Source organism: Macrotis lagotis, chromosome 1 (genome assembly GCF_037893015.1).
Source record: "Macrotis lagotis isolate mMagLag1 chromosome 1, bilby.v1.9.chrom.fasta, whole genome shotgun sequence".
In the NCBI taxonomy this organism is placed as follows: Eukaryota; Metazoa; Chordata; class Mammalia; order Peramelemorphia; family Peramelidae; genus Macrotis; species Macrotis lagotis.
The window spans coordinates 299876058-299902920 of record NC_133658.1 but is presented as its reverse complement, the minus strand read 5'-3'; the positions used below and the strand labels follow the sequence as shown (position 1 = coordinate 299902920).

The window sequence follows — 26863 nt, the reverse complement described above, 5'->3', positions numbered from 1 at the left end:
GGAGTGAAAAAGGGTCACTGGATTTTATGAAAAAGAGGCTACTAAGAACTTTAGAGATCAGCAGAGAGAGAAAAGCTAGCAGGAATAATGAAGAGCAAAATTAGCAATATTATATGAAGAACAACTTTGAGCCAATAATTCATTTTGACTATTTTAAATACCTAAGTTAACTGCAAAAGACATGCTAAAGAAAAATTCTATCTGCATCTAAAGAAAAAACTGATAAATAGAAGTATGTATAGAATAATTTTACATTTTATTATATAAAGGTATGTATGTACATATATATGCATGTGCACTTATATCTAATGGCAGGGGAGGAAGGGATTAAAAAAAGAAATTTACGTGATAAATTTACTATATATTTAAAAGGAATAACAAGTTGTACACAATAGATTTTAAGTTTCATATGCAATCATCTTTTTATGCTATGTAAATGCCTTTTTATTTCATGAGTTAAAAATAAAATACATTTTTTTAAAAATAATTGATAAGGGGGCAGTTAAGTGATGCAGTGAATAGAGCACTGACCCTGGAATGAGGGGGACCTGAGTTCAAATCAGACCTCAGACACTTAATAATTACTTAACTGTGTGATCTTGGGCTAGTCACTTAATACCATTGCCTTGCAAAGAAAGAAAGAAAGGAAAGGAAGGAAGAAAGAAAGAAAGAAAGAAAGAAAGAAAGAAAGAAAGAAAGAAAGAAAGAAAGAAAGAAAGAAAGAAAGAAAGAAAGAAAGAGAAAAAAGGATAAGTAGTAAATAGAAATACAGCTTCAAAGAAACACAGGATTGGAAGGGCTCCTCCAACATCACCTAGTACAAATTGCACCTGAACAGGAATACTATCTATAAGATCCCCAAAGAATTATATAGTCATATATAGTCAAACATAATTCATATAAAGATTTCTATCAATGAAGAATTTACAACTCCCTAAGGCAATCTACATTGGGCTAGCTCTACTAGGAATTTTCACATCACATTCATGTGGGTATTATATAAATATATATAAGAATATATATAGAAAGAGCATACATGTGTGAACACACACATGCACACACACATACATACACATAGTCTTCGCTAACCTAAGCATCCCTAATTCCTTTTACCAGTTTTCATAAGGTTTGTTTCAATATCAACCTCCGCTGGATGCTCTCCAACTTCTCAGTGTCCTTCCTAAAATATGGTGCCTAGAATTGAATATAATATTCCAATTACAATCCGAACAGGGCAAGGAATATCTCTTGTTCTGGACATTATGCTTCTTAAGGCAATCTAAAATTCACTTTTTGGCTGTCAAGTAACAGTACTGACTCAGGTGGATTTTGTTCTTGACTAAAAAAATCATATCTTTTTCACATGGGTGCTTGTCTGTCACCCATATCTGATCTCATTCTCCCTCCACTTAATTGAGCTGATTTTTGAAAACCTCAGTCATACGTGTCACATCTTTAAAAAAATATATCTTTTGGAGGTCTTAGGTATAGACCAAATGTTCTAGGAATGGAGAGAGAGAGAGAGACAGACAGAGAGACAGAGAGAGAGAGAGAGAGAGAGATTAGGCTACAGTTTGGAGGAGTAGCAGAATCAATCAAGGTGAATAAAGGATTTGGGGCTTGTTTTTAAAACAGAGAACCCCAGGCAAGTTTGGAGATAAAAAAAAAAAAGGTAGGAGATTGAAAAAAGAGGGAAAAGTATATCATTGGAGTAAACTTATGAAACGCCTTTACTTATGCAAAACTTACTATGAAAGCAAAGACCCATGTTTTAAACATCAACATTTCCCTAATGTTGCTATATGGCAATAAGACCTGGAATACCACTTTCTTCAGAACTAAAAGTGAGTACCACAGAGAGGGCAATGGACAGGACTATTATGGCTCTGAGCAGGCTGCAACAATCAATTAATGAGGAATAAAAGACAACATCAAGGAAAATGTAAAATAGGGAGAGATGATTCCAAAAAAATTCATAAAATTCAATTTGTTGATACAATAAAAATTGAATTGCATTTTAGTCTCCACTGCTGAGAAAAACCAATTGGTATGGGGTTTCCCATGCAACATTAGTGTCATCAACCTTTTGATTTTCCTTCCATCTCATGACTTGCCCTTCTCACCTGGGTAAATGCCTTGCTCAGGATGAGGTATCTGCACTCTGCTACTTCACTTTGTCATTTTCTTGCAACCTTCAGTGCCTATTGGAAACATTTTTCAGCTTCTGATAGGGGATAGGTAAGATAGATATAATCATTTTAGCCCAATTCAAGTTCTAATGAGGTGTCAACATGTGTACAGAAGAAGCCTATTAGCTTTTGCTTCTAAGTTTAGAAAGCTAATAAAATAAGATTACCAAGGGCTTTTGTATCATTCATGAATAAATTTTCTCTTCATTCATTTTTAGAGTGCAGAAGGGTAATCTATCTATAGAAAGGAAAAGGAACATGTGTTGGCTAGGAGGACAGTAGAAAACTATCTTTAAGGAAGGTATAAATTCCACAAAAATTCATTCTCCTTGATTAAGAGGTTCGAACTTTTCCTGAATTTATCTGTTTTTACTCCTTGTATGTTTACTTATGTACTTCTCAACTGAGATATGTGACTGAAAAATAATCAGTTAAAAACCTATCAATAGACCATGGTTAGTGATATTGATTGAATACTGTTGACTATCAATTTCCAGCATTTTTCCCCTGGTTAAAGGATGCTATCATCTATCTCCAGACTTCTATTCTCAGCAGAATCATCTCTCTTTTGGAAGAAAAAGTCTATGAGATAAATAGAGACATCTGGCATACCCATGCAGGTGGGCCTCTCAGTAAGATTCCAAGCAGAACGTAGGTCTTGCATGAGGATAGAATCCCTGAAGCCAATCCAAGAACCATCTTCAGAAAGTTTTCCCTGTCTATTCCAATATACATACAGTGATCTTAGGAATCATATAGCACTTATGTTGATCTGAACAATCACATTCTAATGTGTTAACTACCCTAGCTACCCTTCCAGAGTACTCCCCTAACTCACACCTAGTGATTTCTGTTATACAATGATATTCTTATCCTAACTCTCTCTATACATATTGATTCCTTCGTATATATTTCAAGGTGCTCAAAGATAGAGATTATATTTTCTCCTGTCCTGTTTATAATAAATTGACTTGATTTTCTAACTTTGTTGCTTCACTGCCTCATCTGAATATCATGAATCCTACTGTTTTCCAAAGTTCTGGGTCTATACAATGCAAAGGATGGTAGAATCCTGGAATTGTAAAGAAAGTTAAAGGTCATCTAGGTCAACTTTTTAACCTCGTGGATGCATAATGATAATGATCCTGCAGCCTCTGCTTGAAAGAAGAAAAGTCAGAGAAAGTAGCAGCATGAAAACTAAAAGAATTAATATATAAAAAGGAGGCTGTGGCCAATGGAGTAAAAAGTTAAGAAAAATTAATATTGGGAAAAGGCAATCAAATTTGTTAATTCAATCTTTCCCAAATCTTTTCTGTTCCAGGTTCCATGAACCTTCTTTTAAATGTTTCTCACATAGCATTCTTTTTTCAGAAGCTTCACTCTCCTGATCATCCTCCACTCAGCACCTGGAACTAGTTTATCAAACTTTGATGAATTACTCCTTTCCTCCTTAGAAATGACATATCTAGGGCAGCTAGATGGTGCAGTGGATAAAGCACTGGCCCTGGAGTCAGGAGTACCTGGGATCAAATCCGGTCTCAGACAATCATTACCTGGCTGTGTGGCCTTGGGCAAGCCACTTAACCCCCATTTGCCTTGCAAAAACCTAAAAAAAATGACATATCTTGAATGAAATGGAGGTCAGCCTTTATCACGGCAGACATTTAGTTGAGGCAGCCAGAATAGTCAGATAGTTCAGAAGATAGAGTCCTGAGTCAGCAAGATCTGAGCTCAAATCCAGACTTAAATACTTACTAGTTGTGTGATCCTGGGCAAGTCACTTAACTTCTCATCTCCTCATATGTAAAATAGGGATAAAAATAGTATCTTCCTTTCCCATTTGTTGTGAGGATCAAGTGAGATAATTGTAAAGCACAGTGCTTGGCATTATAAGTGCTGTATAAATATTTTGATGCTTGTTATTGCTGCTGTTGTTTTTCCTTCTTCCTCTTCCTTTTCTTCCTCCTCTTCTTCTTCTTCTGTTCTGGTACTTTTGGGTATGTTTTAAAGAAGTAAGCTTTGTCAATGCACAAAAATCAATCCTTGGGAGTGGCCAGAATGCACTTGATCACATTCCTACTACCTGTAGGTTGGAGAGATTTGGGTGTCTCTAGAAGAACAACACACATTTCACTGATTACTAAAAGGAGAGTCCCAAATATTTGATTATTTGTCTATGGAATACTTTGAGACTTCCAAGAGTAGGGATGGAATCAAATAATATGCATAAATACCCATCCTTCTTGACTTCTTTACTATTTTTGACCATCCCCTAATTCTGTGTACTCTTTCCTCCCTTAACTTTTATGGTACTGTTACTGTACAATGGAATGTTAATAAATTCTGACAGTGGAATGTGGAATCTTGTGATTCCACAAGGCTGCAGTAATGGTGAGCCTCCTCTGCTAGGAAAAAGTCAAAAATTATAGTATTTCAGGGTTGGAAGGGACTAAGTCTGATGTACACCCATTTTTATTTTTGTCTTTGTAACTCTAGTACCTAGCACAGAAGCTTATACAAAGTTAATAATAAATAACAAAGTGACAAGGAATTGTCTCTACAATTCCCTTGACAAATGGTCATCCAGTCTCCACTAAAGATGGGAAACCTACTCTCTCTCCCCAACTTGCTCCATTCCACTTCTAGATAGCTTTAATTACTGGTAACTTTATTTGTCACAATTTTCCCATGGTGCACTCTGTCCTGTTCTCTGGGGTCAAGGTGAGTTGGTCTAATTTCTCATCAACATGTTAGAACCTCAAATACTTTAAGACAACTATCTCTCATTATTAGAAATATACTTCATAGGAATCAAAGAAAGAGGAAAAGGATTCATATGTCCAAAAATAAGCAACTCTTTCTGGTAGCAAAAAACAAATTCCACTAAATGTGAAATAACTAAGCAAATTATGGCATGTGAACGTAAGGAAATAATATTGTGCTGTAAGAAATTGTGAAGGAGATGGTTTCAAGAAATACATAAATGGATGCACAGTGACTTGGGCAGTACTAGAACAATTTATACTATAATAAGAGGTAAAAAGGAACAATTTTGAAAGACTTCAGAAACCTAATCAATGCAATAATCAAGCATCATTTCAAAGAATCAGCCCCTCCTGATAGAAATATTTAATACACAAAACACAGTCTACCTCTTTGTTACAAGTGTTTTACTTTCTTTTTTCCAGTAGGGTTGAGAGGCAAAAGGGAGGGAAAAAAAACAAATACTTGATAATTGAACAATTAAAGTTATTTAAAAATTTTTAAAAATATATTATGTATTCCATAAATACTCTTTTTTCAAAACAAAATATCCTTAATTCCTTTAACTTATTTTCAGTACAATATGGTCCCTAATCCAGTTCTTTCATCATCCTGTCAACCCTCTTAGGATATATGCCCAGTTTATCAGTGTCCATTCCAAAATGTAACATCCAGAACTATTCACAATACTCCAGACATCATCAGAACAGGACAGAGAACAATGAAATTATCCCTCTCTTTATTCTAAAAACCATGACTCTTTAAACACTATGGAGCCTAAATTCATATTAGTATTGCTTGTTTATTTTCACTGTAGTCCATTGTAGTACAATAGCACATTCAGATTTTTTCCCACTTTAATTTTATCTAGTCAACCCTCTGTTTTCTTGTAGTTTTCAGGTTGATTTTTTTTTGGAACTAAATAGTAGGATGCTACATTTATCTTTATTATATTACATCTTATTAGTTTTACTCAATTGCTATAACTCGTTGAGATCTTTCCAAAGTAATCTGACATGTTGGCTTTCCTTCCCAGTCTCAACTGCAAATTTGATAAACCTGCCATCCATGCCTTTTTCCAACTCATTAATTTAGTTGTTGAACTGTGCAAGGTCAAGGAGAGATTCCTGGTATGCTTTACTAGAGTTTTGCTACCAACTAATCCTGATCCATTTAAGACAACTTGTGGGACTGTCCCCTCAAGTTCTGAATCCAAATAACCATAATATTGTCAAGTTAACATTTCTTCATCTTGTCCATAACATGATTTTTTCAATGATTCACTGAAAATTATGTATAACATTTACAGCATGCTCCTAATTTACTTGTCTGATAATCCTGTTCAAAAAAAAAACAAAAAGGATGTAGCTATTTTAATATGAATTGTTCGTGATAAAGTTATGCTGATTCTTAGAGGTCATAGCCTTGAGTCAGTAATGGCACACTAGCATTGACTTCTTCCCAAGAGGTGACTGGCTAATGTTAATTGAAATATTAACTTCATTCCTCTGTAGAAAGGGTAGGGAACATTCATTCCGTAGGCCATATAAGAACGATGAAATCATTTGGTCTGGTGCTGCCAAGGCAACCACAGACAGGACTGGAAATTCGATATATCTAGGAGCTTTTTAGGGATGAATTAATTAAATGTTTGAGCAGATATAGCAGGTGATTGATGTTAAATATCCAAATGACCCTTTGCAGGAAAAGAGGTTTCCCATCTCTGTTCTACATTAAAAGGCTATCCCCAGAAACTATATATCCTCAAATTTCTTCCTCTAGAAATTTAATGAGAAAGCAGAGTTCCTCTCTTGGTGAGATTGTTTTTAACAGCATGAAGATAGGTTTGATCACTGGCCTCAAGCTAAAATTGTAATTTGTTTTATGGGAATAGTTCTAATATTACTGACATTTTTATTTCTCTTCAAAAGACTTATTAAAATAATAATTAGCATTTGCATAGTACTTTAAGGTTTGCAAAACCCATTACAAATATTATCTTCTTTTATCTTCACTACAATACTGGGAAACAGATGCTAATATTATCCCTACTTTACGGATAAGGAAACTGAGGTAGATTTAGGCTAAGTGGCTTGGTCAGAACTAAGGAGTGCCTGAGTTTGAATTTGAATTCAGGTATAGCTCATTCCAGATCCTGAACATAAAAGATTAATTAGAAGGGACCTAATTTTTCAATTACAAAGCCATCTGAATTAAAGGAAAAATCACTGCATAAGATCATTAAGAGATAGGAAGGAAGGGTAGTTAAAAGTAGCAAAGAAGAGAGGTTTGAAAGAACTGATTCAGGTAACATCTGGTAATCATTCCCTCATTTATTCAGCCTGGAAATAGCTGAGTTTTAAATCATACATGAATCTTTTATGTCACTGGATTTATTTCTGTTTTCCAGATCTCTCAGAATATGTTCATGGGACTTTAGATTCAGAAACTTACAGTATCCTTACAGTTTTAACTAACACCAACTTGTTTTTCATGAAAGTCTCAGTTTCTCCATTTGAAAAAAAGAAAAAAAGAGAAAAGTCTGCCTGAAACCAAAGGCCATTTGGCCTGATGAATCCATTAAAAAAAATGACCATGTACCTTGTCCTTTATGATCCTCAAATTAAAGATAGAATAAACCTGGTTTGAATCCCGTTTTTATTTAATTTTTAAAGTTTACTTTTTCTGAACTTAGAAAACACCCCAAAATGAGTATTTCTATATACAATGCAGAACATAAAAGGAAGATGTATATGAAACCATGAATTTCATTTTATGTCACTTGCTTTTTTTAAAGAACGCAATAAATTCAAGCCGTTATTTTCAAAATTGGTCTGCTTGCTATGCTTCCTTAATTCCACTTGCAGTAAATGCAGTCATAATCCCAGACACTTCTTTGGTGCCTATATTTCTGAAGATCTTTCATATAAATATATATGTGTATGTGGTATACATATATGATAAATATTTGTTTTATCTATGAATACATTCATATTTATAATTTGATAGAAATTTATATATAATATATAATTTTGAAATATAAAATCATTTTATATGTAAATCTTTATATCATCTTTCATAGATAAGTTTTCATATATAATATATTATATATGCATTTATAAACTATAAATACATTAACTTTCATTTTTTATATTTTCTCACTTTATCTTAACAAAGGAAGAAAGGAGAGTTACTTTACCCCCCATCTTATAAAGAGAAAAGTCGAGTCCCAGAAAGGGGAAGAAGTGGAATATTTGTCCAAACAAACTTAGCTAGAGTTTCAGTTCTCTACACTGCCAGTCTAAGACTATTAACAGACTATATAACAGTTCCTTCCTATACACTACCCTTGTTCCTGCATCTCTCAAGAGAATAGGACCAATATTTCCAAGGCAACAGAGAATGGCACTTCCCAAATGGTTCATGAATGCAATAGGGCCTACATGAAACCTTAACGACAGAGTAATTGGCCTGATAGGATAATGAGCTCTAGAGTGGATAATAATATTGAGCTCTAACAGGGATAATAGCATTGATCCACCTCATCAGGTCCCCATTGGGAGGATTAACTCATCATCAACTGTAAAGAAATGTAAAAAGAGAGAAACAGGAAGCTTCCATGACATGTGGACTGTTGTCCCCACTCCTTTCCCTCAGACACTGGGAGCAACAATAGCTAAGGTGACCTAATTGTTGATCTGGTTGTCATGGTAACTAAAACCCAGCCTTCTCATTTTGACCCATCACCCTAGTACCTCTTCTCCCTCAATCATTCTTTCCATCTTCCCAAAGCTGAAGGGAAAAAAAGAAAAATGGTCCCAGGGTGAAAGCTTCTTTCCATTCTTAAAACAGAGAAAGTTCTTGATCCAGATTTTTAGACAAGTCCCAAGGCTGGGAGTAGAGAGAAGACCTGGCTTAAAAGTCATAAATGACTTTGAGTTAAGTCTCTTGCTCATTACAACAATGAAGAGAGGCCTAGAACTGGAAGGAACTTGGAGTGTTAGTCCTTGTTTATGATGAGTCTAAGTCTTGTATACAGCAGGCCTTAATTTTATTTGTGGAATTGAAATTGTTGATGTTCATTCACTTCCACACCACTGGGAAGAAGGGCATTTTGAGTGATCTTTGAGGTATCAGGGATGGAGGCAACCACACTCCATCTTGTCCCTTATGCATTCAATAGACACTTATTTCATATCTGCTTTCTATATGTGAACCCCAGCTCTTAATATAATGCCTGCCATGTACTGGGTTCTTAATAAATGCTATTCAGTTAATTGATTGACTAATGAACAATGGAAGAGATAAAGAACAATAAAATAAGAGGGCATATCTCTAGGGAGCTCCAGTCTAAGAAGAAATAGACAAATAAGGCAGAATGTGATAAGTGAAATGAGATACTAAATTGCAAGCTGGAAAATAAACTTTAATATAACCAATGCCCTCATTTTACTGAATGAGGGAGAAGGGACTTGTCAGATAAAAAAAGTGGGAAATTCTCTGAAACAATAGAGGAGAGTTGGGTAGACCTCCAGTTCTAGAACAACAGGAACATTTTCATTTGAGTTTTTAAGTTTAATTTTCAGGAATTTTGACAAGTAGAGATGGAGAGTGGAAACAGTATTGCTAAGAAAGGAACACTAAGGAATGGAGTGCTTCAAATCTTTCAAGGATGGACCTCAGAGTGAAAAAGTGTAATAAAAGATAAACTATGGATATAAATTTGAGACAGATGGTGAAGTGCCTTAGATACTTGTCTAATGAGTCTGAACTTTGAACTGTTGGTGATGGGGAGCCATTAAGGTCTTGAGGAAGAGGAGTGACTGGTGGTAAAATATTGAGAGGCATAAGGGCTACAATCTATAGAAAGAACACAAAGTAAAGCTGACTACATATAAGGAGTAAAATCCCAAATAATGGCTTCATCCTTGGATATTATGCTCTTGGAAGCCATATGGAATTTGTGAAATGTTACAAGGTGGAAGCATCATGAAGACAGATTCCTCAGGGATATGAACCTGTTCCCATCCCCATTTTACCTTGAGGCACCCACTTCCCTATATATAATGGTGTTGATTTCATAAATCCACTGTAGGGTCATCAGCCCCCACATTTTAAGCAAGTCATTTTATAGTTCAACTTAATAGAAGATAGTTTGAGGTAGCAGAAAAAAACACTGAATTGGGAGTCAAAAGACTTGGTCCCAGTACTAAGTTGACCTTTAGTCTTTTCAGTTGTGTCTGACTCTTTGTTACCCCATTTGGAGTGTTCTTGGCAATGGAATAGTTTGCCATTTCCTTCTCCATTTCATTTATAGATGAAGAAATAGACAAATAGGGCTAAGCAACTTGTCCAGGGTCACATAACTAGTAAATAGATGAGGCAGATTTGAATTCAAGAAGATGAGTTATCCTGATTCCAGGACAGGTACTCTGTCTACTCTACCAGCTAGTTACCCAGCTCTGAGACCTAAGGCAAGTTAAATAGCTTCTCTAAGTCTCAGCTTCTTCCTAATGTAAAATGGTTGCACATTAGCTTAAACATCTACTACCTCCCTACCAGGGTTGTTGTGAGACACCCACTCTAAAATTCTAAAAGTATTATAGAAATGCGAGCTTACCTTTATTTATCTGCCAATTGAGTGAGTTGAACTTAATCTCCAAGGGTCCTTTACAGTTTCAAAATATTCTAGCACCTATAATAATGGTGACCTCTCCAGTGTTCCAGATTTTACATTCCTTCTTCCATCTCACTTATAAAATGCATTGCTTTAGTAATAATTATATTATTTTCTTTAAGGAGGATTTAAGATTGCCTGAAAGTTGAGGAAAGATTGCCTAGTTATCAATTCAGAGGCTGGCAGAGTTTAACTATGATCTTTCTTCTTTATATATTTCCCTGCCACTGAGACTGTCAGGCTAAAGATAGATGCCCAGGCACTGGCTCCAATAGCAGACTGTCATAGGGAGTCATAGTCAGAGTGACATGGGAATTCCAGATGTGAGAAAATTTGATCTTTTCCAACCAGAGTCCAGCTTATCCTATGTCCCATACCTGGGGCATCCAAGATCTTCCTCCACATGTTAAACTAATGGTCTGAGTTCTCTGTGCATTGACAATGACAACGGACCAAGTCTCCATGGAGTCCCAGGACTCAAGCAGTTTGGCTTCAGCCACTGTGTTTGGTGAACAACTGCTCAATGGTCTTGGAAGCACCTGCTGTTTGGAGACATGATATGAGATGTGTGAATAACAGAGAAATACTATACTTTGTGTCAGGTCCCTCATTTGGGAAGGAACTGACCCTCACAGCTTACAAGAATAAAGGTTATGAACAGAGAAATAAGATAATAATAACCTCCTGTTCAGTATGTTAGAGTGTTTAAGACACAGTCATATGGACTTGGATCCATTTACTCTCTATTCTTCTTTTAGCAAATTTTCTTTGCTTGGTTACTATGGAAACCAGAAATTGCACATAGGCTGTATGTTCTCAATATTCTTTTCTTCCCTGCCAGACATATCTGTTTTAGGCTTTCCTTCTCTAAAGTTATAGCCACCCAGATGGGGGGGGGGGGGAAGCACATACAATAGTACACAGGTTTTCAATAACTTTCTATGCTTAACATTATAGCTACTGTTGCCCTCAACTAATTTAATTGGTTCCCTGACATGATTCTATACTTCTACCAAATAGGTCCACTTGTTACCCATTTCATCTCCTGCCTCTTTATCTTTGCGTAGGCAACCCTTAGTGTCTCAAATATTCTTCCTTCTCTTCTCCACCTCTTGATACCTATAGTTATGTTCAAAGATTATCTCAAGAGCCCTCTCCTACAAAGAGGCCCTTCCTGATTCTCCCAGTTGTTCCATTACCCACAATGAAAATGATTTTGTACTTCTATTTGTTTTGTATTTATTTATCTGTGTATGTGCTGCTTCCCTCTTCTCAATCCTCTCCCTATTAAAGTACCTCTATGGCAAGGACTACTTTGTTTCTTACTTTCTATCATCAGATTCTACTAGAGTCTGGCATATAGTCAACACTTAATAAATGTTTATGGAATTGAATTGGATAATTATTGAAACATACTCACTGGAATATGGAAGATCATAATCTTTTGTCCACCTGAAAGAAGTTCAGAGGACTCACCAGCCCTCTTCAAGGTTCACCATATAGGTCACAGAACCATAATCTCCTATCTACCAATAACATCTATCAATCAATCAATCAATTTGCCTTTATTAACCAGCTAGTTGACTTAGTAGATGGAGCACTGGCCTTGGAGTCAGGAGGACAGGAGTTTGAATCCAACCTCAGATATCTGACTCTTTCTTACCAGCTGTGTGATCTTGGGCAAGCCAATTAACTCTTCATGCATCCTGATTCATATCTGGCCACTTGACCCTGAGGGCTCTGGAGGAGAAAGTGAGGCTGGTGACTTATCATAGCATCCTCTCACTCAAATCCAATTCATGTGCTTGTCATGGCATCACTTCCCTTCATGGTCTTCTTAACAAAGAGCAAACATCATCATCATCATCATCAATGACATACCAAGCATTTTACTAAACACTGGACAAATAAAGGCAAAAAATGGTTCCTGCTATAGGGTGTTTATAGTCTAATGGTCCACATTTAATCCAATCCCCTCATTTTTTTCAGAGAAACAGTCTCAGAAAAGTGAATTCACTTGTCCAAGGTCCTAGAGCTAATAACTAGTAAGTGACAGAGACAGAACCCAACAAAAGTTAACTGAGGCCAAAATAAATGCTCTTTCCAATCACTACCCTTCCAATCCACTTGAAAGGAATGTCACAAAATTATAGAATCCTCAGTTTGGTCTATACCTCAGAGGACATCTTGGCCAACATCTACCTGGAGTATGAATTCTCAGTACATTACCTTAAGATATAACTGTCTAGCCTGAGTTTTAATGCTTTGAGGACTAGTGGATTCACTGTCTCATCTGGCTGGGCAGTTTCTTATTTCACATGGTTTTGAATCCTCTTGCCATTCTCCTTTTCAGCTTATGCTAATACTCTAGCTTGTCAATGTCCTCTGTAGAAGAAATTCATAAATACAAATCACCACCTTGTCTGGAAAGAAGCAGAAATGAGTGGATAAATAAATGACTTCTCCCCCCCAAAAAAAGTCAAAATTGGATAAATAAGGAGTATTTTTATTTTGATCATGACATCTCTTATATCTGGAGTCAATGAATCCTGGGCAGCAAGCTGCCACAGTGCCATGCAATTCCACACTACGGCTAAGTATTTATAGCATGGTCCTACTGGAAACAGAATATATCATTCTTCCTACTCATGGTATTGGTTTTTATCATCATGTAGACTCAAGAGAAGTCTAAAATACCAATGCATTACCCAGTGTGGACAGCAATGGGACGTCTTGGGTTTTCCAGACCAAGGAGCTACAAAGAGCTAAATGGAGCTTTTTTCTCACCTAGTACTCTAAGTCCAGAAAATGTGTTCAACCTTCTCCAAGCTTCTATAAGGGACATTGAAGACTTCCTGAGACTTTCAGGAATCCTAACTTGAATCTTAATATGAAGCTAGAAACCAGTGACTTATGGTAATAAGGTGCTATCTTTTCCCTTTGTTTTTCTCTCCACGAGTTTGTTGCATTTTCATGAAGGACTACTAGAGATTGAGGAGTCACAGAACTTCAGTTTTGAAAGGGACCTCAGTGGTCCACTCCAACACATATCAGAGAACTCTGATAACATGCCCTAAAGACTTCTATGGGGGGGGGGGGCTTTGGTTATTAAAAGTCTTTAAAACACAGAAAATTAATTCTATAATCATAGAATTTCAAGCATCATGTCAAATATTACAAGATCTTTCCAGATGAGAGCTGCTGCTATTGGGCCCTAAGCCACATTCCATATTCAGTCTGGTTGGTTCTTGTCCTTCATTATCAAAGAAGACCAAAATGACATCACTGTGTTTGAGACAAATTACTATGTGTCCAACTGTGGATGATCTGACCAATATGAGCTGGGAATGCTCTACTACAGGTCGGACACAAATAGTCCATGTGAATACCTGGAATGGGTACTCTAAACTTATGAATGTCACGTTTCCTTTGAGCTACTTCAATTCTGCCCTTCTCATAGAGTGCAGCACCCTCACTGATAAGGGCGCGCCTGGACAGTCCTGTGCCAGTATCTCCCATGCTGTACAATCAGTTCCAAAGATCTTAAGAGAGACCTTCAGGGTGTCCCGGTATCACTTCTTTTGATCCCCTTGTGAGTGTTTGCATGTGTGTGTTCCCTACATAATAGTTTATTTCTAGCAAGCATACTTCTGGCATTCTAACAACATGACCAGCCCATCATAGTCGCTCTCTCTGTGGTAGGCAGTCTATTCTAAGATCAAAGGATCTTTAAGCTGGAGATAACTTTGGAAATTATTCAGATTGATACCTTATTTTACAGAGGAAAATGAGGCCCAGTGAGAAGTGTCTTAATTACGAAAGTCAAATGAACCACATCATATATTATATAGTTCTAATAATGGCAATGGCATTACAAATCTTTTACTACCTACTTTCCCTGAACTTCAAGAACCTTATTTGCCACTTAAACCAACTCTATAAACTATCTCCTACTATTAGAATGAACAGGAGACTATCATGAACAGGGACTATCATGATTTTGTTTGTATTTGCATCATGCTAGCAGGGCAGCTAGGGAATTAATTGATACAGTACCCACCCTGCAGTCAAAAAGATCTGAGTTCAAATCCTCTAATATATTTAATTTACCCTCTCAAATATTCAAATGGTTTGTGTTTTCATTGATTCCAGAGTTGTCTTCATTGACTTAGATCATAAATCATCCATGCCTGTCCAACTTGTGTGACTCATCCATGTACTCCTAAAAGTTCACTACATCCAAAATGATGGAATCATTTCTCAATTTCTCTTAATATTACAAAGATGTCCGTGGAGCACTCTCACATCTAAGTGTCACCATGTGACCAGACCATTTACTCTTCCTATAATATGATTTCCTTATGATATGTTTCCTTCTTTCATTTGTTTTACCTTAAATGCCTTTGGGATGATATTGCTTGGTTCGATTTCTTCTTAAACTTTTATTGAATCGTTTTTACTTTTCACTATTTTTCTCTGTTTTGTTCATAAAATGGAAATATTGTCATTACCATCCATCATTCTTTTTTTGTAAGATTTTCCAAAAAATATAGTATAAACCAGTGTTAAGGGCTGATGTCTCTCTGTTTGGGATGTAAACCAGAAGCTTATTAACTAAGATGCCTTCTGTAATCCTTGTTTTGATAATTTACTCTGGTTAATTAAATAAAATTAATATCATTTCTGGTAACCATTTTTCATTTTTCATTTTAAATTGGATGTTTAAATTGTTCATGTTAATTTATTTAAACTATAGGTGAATTTTTTATCATTGTTATTCATTATTTGTGTTTGGTTTTTTTACTAATTCTGAATTTAGTCTATGGTTTTACTCTATTTACAACACCTGATTCAGTGATAACTCCTAAGTCATTAACAAGTCTTTTTCTTTCTGTTAAAATATAGTCTACTTTGTTTCTTATAGTTTAATAGTGCTTATAATGTCCAGTTCCTTTTAATTCTTTTCTCTAGAAAGAATTCATTATAGAGAGGCATGTGTAATCTTTAAGTGTGGTCTCTATCATTGCTTCTTCTGAATTATACTTTCTCATATCTTTCTCCCCATCCCATTCCACATTTTGCATCAAACTCACCAAGTATCAGAGTATATGTTGATTTATTATGAAAGGTTTTAGAAAGATCGTTGTAGACTCTTTCTACCACTTCTGCCACAGGTGTTGGTGAATAAATTAGAGTAATTTCCATGGTGATCTCTTTAAAAATACTTAACATTAGTATTACAATATGTGATGGCCAATTATTCTATGAAACAATGTTTCTTGTTGCCTTTGAGAAAACAGTAAAACCCACTCCACTAATTCCCTTTTCCTTTGTCACTCCAAGAAAAATTGGTCAGTCCTTTTTCCATTTAATTAAAACTTCCTCCTTTCTTTAAATTTTGTTTTTAGCAAAATGTCTAGATTTATATGATTCAACTTCTCCAATACTAGATTACCAAATATCATTAAATCCAAATCTACATTTAGAGGAGCAGTCATCAAATTTAAACTCAATGATAATCACTGGTGAAGATTCTTGGCAGTCTTTGCCCTCTGATCTCACTATTCTGCCAGCATCACCATAGAGGCAGAAGAAGGCACAAGTAGACTAGGAACCATTTTAAAATTTTCTTTATTTCATGGGCTGCCTTGACCAAAAAATTCATCAAAAAGTGATCAGTCAACCACTCACATGTCTCTCTGTAATTAGCTATGCTCACCTTCAGAAAACAGAAGATCTATTGGCTGAGCATATTCAAAGCCTTTTCAGAGAGACAGAAACTGATAGTACCTATATATCACTTAGAATAGCCTTCTAGAACCCAGGGTAAACCCAAATACTACAATGAGAAATAAGAATATTACTTTATTGAGGCAGAACTTCTATAAAAGATTTAAGGGCAAAATGGTCAAGGACAACTAGGAAGCACATCATTAGAAGGTTTGTACTTATGCCTATTAATTCAGATATGATTCATCTAGAAATTCCTAGAATGTGGATTCCCTGTCTTTTAAATGGAAGAAGCAGCCCCCTTTAGAAGCTCTTTCCCAGGTAAGGTCCATGTTTGTCTTTTGAGTTGGAAGAGAATATTCCACCCCTATAAGCTCCCTAAATTTTATTCCAGTAGTTTATCAGATAATTTGCAATCTTTTTAGATCTGCTTTCTAACTACATTGTGAATTAAAATGAAACAACTAAGAAATTCAGTTTTATGTTTTTTCCTCTCATGAGCACTAGATTTAGGGCTAGAAATCCTGAGTTTGAATCCTAACTCTGAAACAACTACCAACTGACAGCATGTGATACACACACACATACACACACACACACACACACACACACACACACAAAGACACATCCCCCTTCCTTTCCACACCTTCTCAATAAACTACCATGGCTTCCCATTGCCTTTGGGTATATGAGCTCCTTTCTTTGGGTTTTAAAGTCCTTCATAACCTAGCTGCAACCAATCTTTTCCAATTTTGCTATAGATAATTTTACTTCTCCCACTTTTTAGTTTAGCTAAATTTCTTACTGTTTACATTTGATTATTTCATCTCTTGTGCTTTTGCACTGGCTGTACCCCATGGGGACAATTCACTTCTTCTTGATTGCTGTTTATTAACATCTTTTATTTTTTATATTGAGTCAAATGCCATCTTCTTCATGAAACTTCTAATCTTCCTCCACCTCCCAGATGCTATTATCTTCTTCCAATGACCTTTTAGTCATACTATTTTGTATATTCTTCTATACATTGTCTTCACTTTCCTTCTACTCTCTCCCCTCCCCAAGTAAGATCCTTGAGGGCAGGGATGCTATCATTGTTGTCAGTGAATAACAGTGTCTAGTACATATAAAGTACTGAAAAAATCCTTTAAAGATGAAGAGAATAAGGTCCAAAAGGGCCTTCTAGTGACTTCCTAATGCAAGTTAATGGTTGATCCAAAACAGAATCTAGGACTGCTGATTCCAAAGTCTAATGTTCTTCCCCCTGACCTGTATTAGCATTTGATTTCATTGGCCCTTTTTTAATTCCATAATCAGAGGAAAATTATATTTAGTAGCTATTAATTTCTTGCTTTTCCTTCCATTCTCAATCTAAAAACTATCAGCCATTTCTCAATAACTCTTGTTACTTTCACATCAAACTTCCTTGTATTGGTGCATGTTAGTGCAACAAGACTTAGAGATAGAATATAAATATCAGAGCTTTTGCTCTTCACCATCTTATGGGCACTAAGAATAAAAATATTGAACATTGATCTAGCACTGTAAGACTAGCAAAATAATTTGTATATATTACCCCATTTGGTCCCCATACCCACATAAGTTAGTGACTATCATTATTCTACAAATGAAGAAACTGAAGCAGAAACAGTCATTTTGGTTAAGTGACTTTCCCAGGCGTCACTCAACTAATAATCGTCTAAGACAGAATTTGAACTCAGAAATTCACGACTGCAAGGTCAGTTACCAGAGATTGTTGTACTAAAACTACAGCAACTATGATACAATATGGTAAGTTTACAAACCAAAAATAAATGTCAAAATGATATCTGAAAATCCTGCCTTCTTCAAAAAGGCTCCCAAATGAATGAAAAGCAATATTTTCCTGAACCCACATGCAAACATGAAATTCCAGCTTCCATTGTCCCTATATAACTTCCCTCCAAATTTAGTTACCCTTTATTTGAATATAAATATTTAGTCTTATCTATTTATATATTTGCTCAATCTTTACATTTTTATCACATGCTCAGTGTTTACCCTTCAGCTGTTTGTATGTTCTGTAAATATTGGTGTGTCATAATTATCTAATCCAAATCACCACTTTTCATACAGGACAAGATCTGGAAGTTATTTTGACTAGCCCCTGAGGTACTTTCTTCCCTGAGGTACCAGCATAGCCAACATGAAAATATTTGAAATAAAAAATTATCAAATCAAAAAGGGGAAAAGACATAACAGAATGGGTTCATGATAATGAAGTGGGATTGCCAATGGATTTATAGAAGCAGAGACTCACAGGTAGACAGTTCCTTATTTGGAATAGACCTTAAATAAATGTTTACCTCTTTTCCATCTTTCAGAAGGCTGCTGCATTCTATTTCATTCATTTATCCATTTGTATTCATTCATTTTGATTACTCTAAACTTGCTTTCTCAAAACTAATAAGGCTCCAACTCCCTTCAGGAATCAAAGAATACCCTAAGGTATTAAAGGTATCTTTCTCTAATTTTATCAGCTTATGCCTCTATGCCAGTGTGCTTCCCAATATTAATTCCTAAATATCAACTAAATGGAATCCAGTTCCATTTAACCAATGAAATCAATTAGCTTTTACAAAGTTTTTGCAAAGATATAGCAAGAACAGAAATTATAAACATATTCCTCCAACATTTAGGGTTAGTCACATTCTCCCTTCTACCAACATAGGGAAAATGTCTAAGGAGTATGAGTACAGACATTTTACACATTTTCCATTAGTATTTATCCCACTGTTTTCCCTTCCAAATGTGTCATGGCCAATGTACTACTCTGCATGTCTTTAAAGAAAATTAATTCTATAATCATAGAATTTCAAGCATCATGTCAAATGTTACAAGATCTTTCCAGTTGAGAGCCGCTGCTATTGGGCCCTAAGCCACATTCCATAGTCAGTCTGGTTGGGTCTTGTGCTTCATTATCAAAGAAGATTAGAGCTAGAAATCCTGAGTTTGAATCCTGCTTATGCCTATTAATTCAGATATGATTCATCTAGAAATTCCTTTGGCTGGAATGGGTCAGACAGGTTGCTGGAGACCTTGCTCCTCATTATCATGGAATGTCCCAGCCTGAAATCAAGCTTCTGGATCTTTGGTGGCTCACTTTCCTCATCTTTTAAACCTCACAAGGTCATTTCATCTAAATTTCATCTAAAAACAAAAATCAACAATGATGCTCTCACAACTTCATGCTAGCTCCAAGGGAGCTCCAATCCAGAGATCCCTAGTAGCTGCTCCTCATTCTCCAGGAAACAGCCATAAAAAACTAGATCTAAGAGATTCATCCAGACTGACAAGTACCTTTTGTATGTATCCCAGTTCCAGTTTTATCACATGGTTAATAGAAAAGAGAATGTCTCAGTAGGCTCCAAAGTCCATGTGGGGATTGTATCAACTGAGTATTCTATGCCTACTCATAAGAGCTGGGCTTATTGACCAGTCTTCATTACAGATTCATTCATTTAACAACCTTTAATTAAACACCTTCTGCATGCATGCAAAAAGGATATAAACTTAATTTCTCTTTTTCTCCTTGGTCCCTCCTCCTAGCATTCAGAAATGATGGACTTAGATTGTGGATGAGAGAAGACAGAAAAGAATGCAACAGAAAATGATAGGATGTAATGACAAAAGAGAGGCACTTACAGACTCAAGGTCAAATTTATGGGATATATACTTAGCCAGCATCTCTTACCTGGGTTGATGATTTAATCCACTCCCTCTTGCATCATCGTGAGCTCATCTATGAGAAGCAATAAGAGATTCATGCCAGCATCAAGACACTGAATCAGTGAATGGCAAAATACCAGTTCTGCCATCATTTCATTTTTTTTTACCGGATCCAAATCCCTCTCCCTTTTCTGAGAAGGAAGAACAGCCAAGAAGTCAGGTCCAGAATCCTACACCCAAAGAATCAACTTACTGTACATATGGATCAAACATTAATTATAAACTGTGTTGTGATGTCCATTCTCCTTAGCCCACTCATATGAAGAACAGTCAGGAGGACAAAATAAATCACTGGTGCAGTTCCTAAACTTCTAGTTTTGAAACAACTAGCTGAGGAGTAGATTTTGTGTTGTGTGTTTTTATTGTTTTTATTGATGCTTTGCCAAGAGTAGAATCAAGAATATTCTGTCTGTTCCTATGGGAAGCAATTCCATTAAGTCAAGATCATGTGACAAGTTCAGGGAAGAGGTGGAGTTTACCAGTCAGATGGGAACTCAAAAAATGCATTCTGTTTTGAGATATCCCACAATAATTCATACTCCCTAAATATTCTGTCAGCTTGGCCATCCAGAGCAAGACAGAACCAGGTTTTAGGTCATCCATCCTCTGAGAACCAGGGAGAGCTTGGCTTTTGTCCAACACCTTCATCATTTGGGGTGAAGCACTAGTACTGCTAAGAATGAACATGAGACTCCAGTTGCTAATTCTTCTTTGTTGAATTAGGATGGCAGTTATCAACACTAACCTGTTAAGGAAACAGCAACTACCCTCAAGAAAATTACATTCTACTGAGGGAGGGAAGGTTATTACAATCAATAGGTAAATTTGAGGTATATGCAAAGTACATTCACAGGAATTTCTAGTAGGATGTGGAGGAGGGTGGGGATTAGGAGCTGGCACCTAAGTTATTTGGGAGGTAAGAGGAATTCTAGACTTACCTGCTTGGTATTTCCTTGCTTTTTCCCCAATTGAAGGACTGTGAAGAGTCCTTCCATAGATCAGAATACGTATATCTTGTTCACAAGCTAAATTAGAAAGCATCCCTTTGGAATTGTATAATAGATTAATCCAGAGTGCCCACTTGGACCAATTCAAAACCCAACAAGTAGAAGGAAGGTTTATCTGAGATGAGATTCCCCTTTAGTGAACACAACATGGTCATGGGCTAATACAGGTCAGGAGAAAAAATTCAACAAATAATTATTAAATGCAGCTATGTTCTAGGCAGTGGGAGAGTTTAAGTAAATCCATTAGAGCTAATAGTTGGTAATTAGAAGAAGAAAGAAGTGAAAATAAAAGATTTAGATAGTATAAAATACAAAACAACACTATGTCTTTTTGGCAATAATGTAAAGCAAAAGAAGTCACTTTTTTGTTCTAATATCCCAATGTTTCTCTGTGTTATCTTCTAGATTTTATTTGGTTGTTTTCTCTGGTGAAGGGTTAAAACAGAAAATAAAGATGTCAAGTCTGTCAGATATTGCTTTTTATGCTATTTTGTTTTGATGCTGAAACAACTTTCCCTCAAAAGTCAATAAACCTTTTATTAAATATCTATTATTTTTTCATGCTTTGTGTTAAATACTGGGGATGCAAACACTTGAAAAGAAAAAGGTCTACCCTCAAGGGGGTTTTACAGTGTGAGGATGGAGGCCATCCCCATCCATCCTGGTCCATATCTAAGCACTGCACCAGATAATTCCAGAGGAGAGCAAGTCAGACTGGTGACTTTGCACAGCCCTCTTTCACTTAAACTCAGTTCACTTGCAAGTTATAACATCACCTCCCTGAAGTCATGGTCTTCATTGAGAATGAATGACAAATAACAACAGCTACCTATGCAATCAAATCATTTCTCCCCTTTTAGCCTGTTTCCTAATCTATAAAATGAGGGAAATATTGCCATAACTATTACTTCTCAAGGCTATTGTAAAGGATCAAATCCTCACTCAATTCAGGAGCTCCTAAGAGTAAAGGCTGCTGAGATTAAAACGAAATTGTAGATGGCATCATGTAGGAATAATGTAGAATCACAAGGAGAAGTCAATGAAGGAACATTACTGGCAACATCTACTGGAAACAGCAGGGAAAGAAAACCATGTATTGAGGACTGAGTAAATGACTATGAATTCATTTTCCCATCTTAGAGGGGAAATTTCCCCATGAGGACCAGAACTTGGTCTTTATATTGTTTTGGTTTTGTCATTCAAATGGTTGTGTGTTGACAATCAGGAGGTATCTCAGAGACCATCTAATCCAATTCTCATTTTACACATTGAGAAAATTGAAGTACATAGAGTTTAGGTGACTTATTCAAGGTCACATAGCAAAATCCGGACTCCTGCCATTACACAACATCTGATTCCTATATCTTCTTTCTCTAGAACCTGTTATATAGTAGGCATTTAATAAATGCTTGACTTAAACAGAATTTTTTTTCTAAATCTAAAAACACCAGCAAAGAAATACAGACAATGAAGAGATTGTTCCTTCTCACTCCCTCTAAAGATGTGCAAATTGAAGCATGTAGACCCTTGAGGGTCAGGATTTTCCTTTTTGTCTTTGCTGACTAGAACCTAAAAGGTAGTTTTAGAGGAGAATGAATGGGCTATGAGGCAAGAAGAGAACAGAATCCAAGAGAATGGGAACTCCAAAGAGATATGGATTACACACATTGGCAATGATTTATCGTAAACTGAACTGTTCCTATTTTCTACTCTCTCGGATGAGTGCTCGGAAATGCAATTATCTCTTCCACATCACAACTTTCCCCATTGCAATTTTGGTATATAATGGGTCAGCATTAGAAATTAAAAGGGAATTTGGGGGGGGGTAGTTTTATGGAAGCCATAAACAATATGTGAAAGTCAGTAAATGACACAGAAAATGTTTAGAACCTCAGAAGTGCATAAAACATATGCTTAATACTGTATAATATAGCCTATGATCAAATATTTAACCCAAATTATATAGTAATGTACTGTAAACACCCCATAAAAGAAAAAGAAAAAAATCAGACCTCCTTTCTGGTACAAAGGGAGAGCCAAAACAATTTTACATGGATTTTCCAGATCATAAGAGTGTCATGCCCCAACCCCCCCCCCCCCCCAGTGTGGATAACAATAGTGATTTTTCTAGCACAGGGACAGAATTGCTTCCCCATTGATAGAAAATTTCTCTCTATCAAGGGCTATAATCATGAGCTATTCATATTTCTGTTACATTTCCTAATTTCCTTCAAGATTTAGTTAAAAACTCACCTTTAACAGGTCTTTTCTGCCTTACTCAACTCTATCCCAACTTCTACTACTTCCCCTTTCAAAATAGCTTCATATATTCTATATTTATATTTCATGTACAGGTGTATGTGTATGCTCTCTTTCCTAGTAGAACATGTGGCTCTTGAGAGAAGGGATTTTTTTTATCTCTTGTATTTCTTTGTATTCCTTAGGACTTAGCAGAGAATCTGGCACATAGAGATTAATAAATATTTATTACTGAGCAACTCCCAAGAATAGAATTAATACAAACCTAGATCTTTCAGTCTATTCTATCAGACTATGAACCTAAAATGTTGTTTAGTTGTTGCTAATGTTATTATTTGTCCTTTGTTCTCAAAAAGAGCCATGACATCAAAGATCAGATGCCAGGACATGCAAGTGAACTGGATTTAAGTGAAGAAGGCTGTATCTAAATAAGATGGAAGGGGAAATGAAAGGAGGGGGGGAAAGGAAGGAAACCTCAGGCCTCCATAGTGATACTTCTTGTGATGTAACAGATAGCAATGTTATGCTATGAGGATAGCTAGGTGGTGGTCAGTGCATGGAGAATTGGACTTGCAATCAGGAAAAACTGTTTGAGCCCTGCTTCAAAGTTGTATGAACTTGGTCAAATCATTTAACCTTTCTCAGTCTCAATTGTCTCATCTGCAAAATGGGGTTAATCATAGTATGAACCACCTGATGTTATTTATGAGGATCAAATGAAATAATACTGAATGTATAAACAGTTTTATAAAGCTTAAAGTGCTATATAAATGTCAGCTATTGTGTTAACCATATTGCTAATATCAACGATCATGATAATAATAATAGAAATGTGAAGAGCTTCATATAAAATAAATTAAGCATCTGAATGCTGGATTATGTACATGTTCATATCTCCTGAAAAGTACAACATAGATTTCTAGATACTTTCTGTCTTAGGACTTCAAAGCTCTGTCTGTCTCTTTTTTAAATGAACAGTCAGCCAGAAATCAAAGGTATAATAGATGAATGTCTCATTCTCTCTGTGCAGCTGGCTTCATGTTATTTAAAGAACCAGAAATAAGAATTTATGGGTGGACCTAAACTGAGGATGTTTCAGAGCTGGCACCTGAAACAATCCAAAAGTTTCCTCCTAAGCTTTGGAGTCAGGCAGTGACCCAGAGCCCTGAGGCTAGCTCTTAAAGGTCCTCCACTGATATAGAGAGGGATGAAAGAAAAGGGATAGAGGGATATAATAATGGCTAATAATGAGACACATAAATATGGAATGCTTTACCTATATATATTTCATTTGATTCTTACAGTAACCTTATGACTCTACAGTATGGGACTTTATTACCCCATTCTGAAGATAAGGAAACTGAGACTGAAAAAGGTTAAGTGATTTGATCAGAGTCACACAGCTAGCAAGCATCTGAGGCAGAATCTAAACTCAGATCTTTCTTAATCCAAGTCCAATGCTCAACCATTTGATAACTGCCAGAATGTATTAGCTCTTGTTATAGAAGAGAAGAGGAAAAAATTAATACAAAATTTCTAGATTTTTATGCCTTTTTTTTCTGAAAGAAGCATGTCTGGGGCAGGTAGATAGAGCACCACCCTGGAGTCAGGAGGTCCTGAGTTCAAATCTGACCACAGACATTTAATAATTACCTAGTTGTGTGACTTTGGGCAACTCACTTAACCCCATTGCCTTAAATAAATAGATATTTTAAAAAAAAGAAAGAAGCATGTCTTTTGACTTGTTATTTTGTAGATGTCATAGCATGTCAGAGCTTAAGTAGACCTTTGGGATCTCCTAGAGAATTATTCAAACAAGGTTGTGTGGTGTTGGTCAGTCAGATCAATTCTTTGTGATCCCATTTGGAGTCTTCTTGGCAAAGAAACTGGAGGGGTTTGCCTTTTCTTTTTCCAGCTCATTTTACTTAAGAGGAAGCTGAAGCAAATTGGGTTAAGTGACTTGTCCAAAGTCATACAGCTAGTCTCTGAGGTCAGATTTGAGCTGACTATAGGGTTGGCACTCTATCCATTTCACCACCTAGCTGCCCTCCAAGCAAGGTTATGCACTAGTTACTGACAGAACTGAGACTAGAATCCAAGTTTCTTAATTCCCAGATCAGTACTTTTTTCCCCCAAGTAGCATATCAGTTCTGGAAAGATGTCCTGTAAATTGGCTATCCTAATGGTTCTCCAGTTCACTCCCAGGAGGCACTGAGGCACATTATGCAAATTAATCACACCCACACAGCAAACCAAACAATCACCATGGGTTATACTGACATAATAATCAGAAGAAGGACATTGTAATTACACACTTGGGCTTTCAGCAGATGATTTATGTGTTAGTACAATGTGCAAAAGTAATGGAAGCATCTCATCTGAAGTTTGAGTGTGAAGTCTAGTAAATGTCTTTCAGCCTATAGCACCCACTGCTCTCTGTCTGCTTCACTCTCCAACAGTTCCATTTTCTGTATTCTATTCTCTCATCTACTATTCTCCTCTCTTTTTATCTCAAGATTAAAGCATTCTCCGGCAAGCAGTTAAAATGACCCACATTAAGACTATTACATTTGGAAGTTATTGTCTCTCTGTTTTTTGTTGTCAGGTTTTTGGTTCTTTTGTCGTTTTGTGCCTTTGTAAATATATATATATATATATATGTAGTAGTCTTTCATGTTTAAAGAATGATAATTAGACCATGGTTAGATTTCTAATCTGAAAACATCTGCAGCATTACATTCAGTTCTGAGTAACACATTAATATACTGGATCATGACCATAGGAGGGTAAACCAGATTATGATCATGCTAAAGATTATACCACTCAGTTGAAGGAATTGGGAATGTTTAGACTGGAAAAGAAAAAAATTAGGGAGTTTTGAAAATAGAATTCAAATGTTTAAAGGGCTATTATGGGAAATAGACTAGATTTATTTTGGTTAGACCACTACAGCTAGGAGCACTGAGTAAAGGCTGTAAGAGAGGAAGACAGGGTCAATGCTAAGAAAAATTCTTAATGCTGGAGTTGTAAAAAAGTTGATTGGGCTACTTTGAAAAATAATTGGTTTGCTATTATAGATGATTTTCAAGCAAAGATCAGATGGTCACTTGTTGAGTATGTTGGAAAGATATTTTTGATCAGTTTGTGAATTGTTTTAGATTGTTTCCAAGATCTCTACCAATTCTTAGAGTCTGGGATTCTACAATATTGTTATCCAAATGCATAAATGAGACTAAATTAATTCAAGTAACTGCTTTCTCCAAAGTTGCTTATGATGGTCATTTTTCAGTTCTCAGCTTTAATCTATCTGCTGCATTTGTCACTGTTGACCCTGATCACTCTTCCCTTAAGTTTTTCCCTCATGTTTCTGATCACCTATCAGCAAAATGGTCAAAATGGGCAAAAGAAGGTTGAATCAAGGCTTTTTTGCTGGATGAGCATCTCTTCCCTTTTCTGAATGTTGTTTCTCC

General features: G+C 36.1%; 1 long non-coding RNA gene across 5 annotated transcripts in view; it reads right to left on the bottom strand.

Annotated features, from left to right (window-relative positions):
• The window catches only part of LOC141505445 (uncharacterized), a 182695-nt gene that overhangs the window by 138280 nt on the left and 17552 nt on the right, over positions 1 to 26863 (bottom strand). For 2 of the 5 annotated variants that reach the window (XR_012473603.1, XR_012473607.1), the window contains exon 1: positions 20093 to 22473. The exons of 2 other annotated variants lie outside the window; for them this stretch is intronic. This is a non-coding gene — a long non-coding RNA (uncharacterized LOC141505445). Of the gene's footprint in view, positions 1 to 2123; positions 7918 to 20092; positions 22474 to 26863 lie in introns of those variants that run through there. One more of the 5 variants, XR_012473606.1, reaches the window with a different exon arrangement.